Here is a 3,165-nt window from a genome sequence, read left to right as displayed (position 1 = left end):
ATGTGCTACATAAGCAGATGGAATGGCTATTTGTTCTACAGAAATGAATACCGGACGTTTTCTCAAAATTAAGGGAGAGTCTATTTTTAGAGAACTACTTAATAATTCTTTGGAAAACATAACTAACGAATTCTCATTAATTTCTCACTACAGTAAGTTTTATTATAACACTACTTTCGTCTGCACAAAGTACCCATTCTGTCTGCTGAATGTCAAGTTGAAATAAGGAATAGGATGAGACACTAGGCGACTCCCACGGTTATTCTCCACAGTAACATTGTTTGAATAAACAACACAACTTCTAGCGTTCTGCTTCTTAAATATGTCACTTAATTTTTAAAATCAATGACGATTTCAGCCGTAAATGAGAAAAATTACAACTGTCAGCTCCAGCAGCCATGGTGTGTAAAATCGGAGACTCTGTCAGGCGCGTCCTACTCCAAGCATCACGAGGCTTTGCCGTTGGTTTCAAATCCCAGCACCACAGAGCGGGAATGTCTGTGGAGTGCGTACAGCGCACTGCACATTGCCAACGTTAAACCGAAATTTCAAGTGCGCTACGTATAAAACTGTTGGTATAAGTTAGATCTAAGGCTGACACTTAACTTGCCGTATTTTAAACATTCATTTATTAGTAATAACGCCAACCGTGAGTAATTGCTTCTTCTGTGGATTCAAATCGAAATATTACAAAGCGGGAAAATTCATTTTTCATTCATACTTAGATATTTTCGTATATAATTTAATAGGCACATTTCAAGTACCACACATGCCTGTCGGAGCGGTTATAGCAATATCCGTCTTTCTGTTTAGCAAGAGCGGCAAGAGACACATTTTAGGTTACCTGACAGGTCATCACTAAAATTTCATCTCCGGCACTGACAATGTTGAGCAGCAATGGACAAAGTTCAAGACGACCGTACAGACTGCTTTAGACAAGTACGTCTCCAGCAAGATTGTGAGAGAGGGAAAAGATTCACCGTTGTCGACAGCCGTGTTGGGAAACTGCTAAGAAAGCAAAGAGAGCTTCAGCGCCAATTTAAACGTAGCCACAGCCGCACCGATGAACAAACTTTAAACGAAGCCAAATTAGAGTAAGGAGGGCTACAAGTGAAGCGTTCAACGAATACGAATGTAAAAAAAAAATACTCTAGTTACCAACTTGACAGATAGTCGGCTAGTTAGTTACAAGTTCCATATATGATTTGTACAATTCTTTTATCGAAATGACGTGGAATATCATTTAATTCCTACTCATGCAACTACACTTGAAAACAAATTTTCCTTTTTTTCTTTTTTACTGGCTGCTAGCTTTTAAGCAGAAATCCGTTAGTGAAATAGGAGCAACTGTCCAGGAGAAATTATTTTAAATTAGTTTTAGACCTTGCTTCGCTACTTGTCAGACGTTTCATGGTATTAAGCAAATGACCAAAAATTTTTATTGCTTCGTATCGAATTCCTCCCTGAATCACTGACAGCTTTAACAATCGGCAATAAAGGCCATTTTCCCTCTAGTGTTGTAGGTATGTACATCACTGTTCTTCTCAAATTGTGAGGGATTATTTATGACGAATTTCATTAGTGAAAATAAGCATTGTGACGGCGCTGTTAAAATACCTCGCTCCTTGAAGAGGTGCCTACGTGACATCGTTGGCTGGACACCACATATTGTTCTTACAGCTCGCTTTTTTGCAATAAATATTCTCTTTCTAAGTGATGAGTTACCCCAGAAAATTATTCTGGAAATGTGCAAAATAAGCCTTGAGGCTGATACATTTATTCCCAACGTTAGCAAATACACGAATAGCAAAAGTAGCTGAACTTAATCACCTGAGAAGCTCAGTAATATGCTTCTTCCGGTTCAAGTTTTTATCAATATACACACCCCAAAATATGGAGTACTCTACCCTGTTTACTGACCCCTGCTCATGTGTTACATCAGATGCTACTGTGACTCTGTTGTACAGAACTGAATGCAGTGTTATTTTTTCAGATTTATGGAGGAGGTTGATTGGTTGATTTGGGTTAAGGGACCAGACAGCGAGGTCATCGGTCCGGTGGTATTAGGGAAGGCCGGGGAAGGAAGTCGGCTTTGCCCTTTCAAATGAACCATCCTGGCATTTGCCTGAAACGATTTAGGGAAATCACGGAAAGCCTAAATCAGGATGGACGGAATCGGGTCAGAAACGTCGTCCTCCCAAATGTGAAATTTAGGGAGAACGCATTTTCAGAGAACCACCCGAAAATTCTTTGTCAAATATCATTTACTAACACTTGTGCTGCTTTCTCTCTAACGGGATTTATCATAACACTAGTATTGTCTGCAAAAAGTACCAGTTTTGAAACTTCCTGGCAGATTAAAACTGTGTGCCGGACCGAGACTCGAACTCGGGACCTTTGCCTTTCACGGGCAAGTGCTCTACCAACTGAGCTACCCAAGCACGCCTCACGTCCTGTCCTCACAGCTTTACGTCTGCCAGTACCTTGCCTCCTACCTTCCAAACTTTACAGAAGCTCTCCTTTACTGACATGTCTATAAACTTTCTATCACACAGAAAATTCTTGTGTTCTAATTTTGTAAGCAATTTGGTCATGACAGTATGTTTCACACAATCTACTTAGATGTTGAGGAGAAAAAACACTATTATTTCTAGGTTCCACAACAAGCTATAATTCAGGTGGTCTCTACTTTATAGTTAGAGGTTATGAAGTATGAAGTAACACTATACTTGCAGTAACACTATTTTTTAAACACGCAATCATGATGTTAATAACACAAACAGCCATGGATCCACAAGAATAGATACATCCAATTTCTATTAGTCTTTAGAGCCAAGTTGGTGTACGTTTTGAGAGAACTATCTTCATCCATAGTTTAACCAGTAACACCACCCCTTGTAATAGAGCCTCATTTAAGACCTGGCCACATCTCTCTCTTTTGACACATCGAAAATAAAAATACCGTCTGGATATTGACATCGAGCACACTACATATACATGTATCGCCCCAATAGAGCATTTGTCCAGTGCTCGAAGTCGCTTGCACAGATCTACATATGGTTTTGTTGATTGTACTGGAGGAAGACATTATCCAACAGACTATCAATCACAAGCAGTTTAATACATTGTTTTTTGGCTGTACCATGTCCAAGCAGTGAACAACTA

General features: G+C 39.5%; 1 non-coding gene across 1 annotated transcript; it reads right to left on the bottom strand.

The window, feature by feature from the left end:
- Nucleotides 1-2,367: 2,367 nt before the first annotated feature.
- On the bottom strand, nucleotides 2,368-2,442 carry Trnas-uga (transfer RNA serine (anticodon UGA)). The gene has a single exon. It is a non-coding gene; the product is annotated as a tRNA-Ser (tRNA).
- Between the last annotated feature and the right edge of the window lie 723 nt (nucleotides 2,443-3,165).

This window comes from Schistocerca nitens, chromosome 7, assembly GCF_023898315.1.
Source record: "Schistocerca nitens isolate TAMUIC-IGC-003100 chromosome 7, iqSchNite1.1, whole genome shotgun sequence".
NCBI lineage: Eukaryota > Metazoa > Arthropoda > Insecta > Orthoptera > Acrididae > Schistocerca > Schistocerca nitens.
The sequence above is the reverse complement of the archived record's forward strand: the minus strand, read 5'-3'. Positions and strand labels throughout refer to the sequence as shown.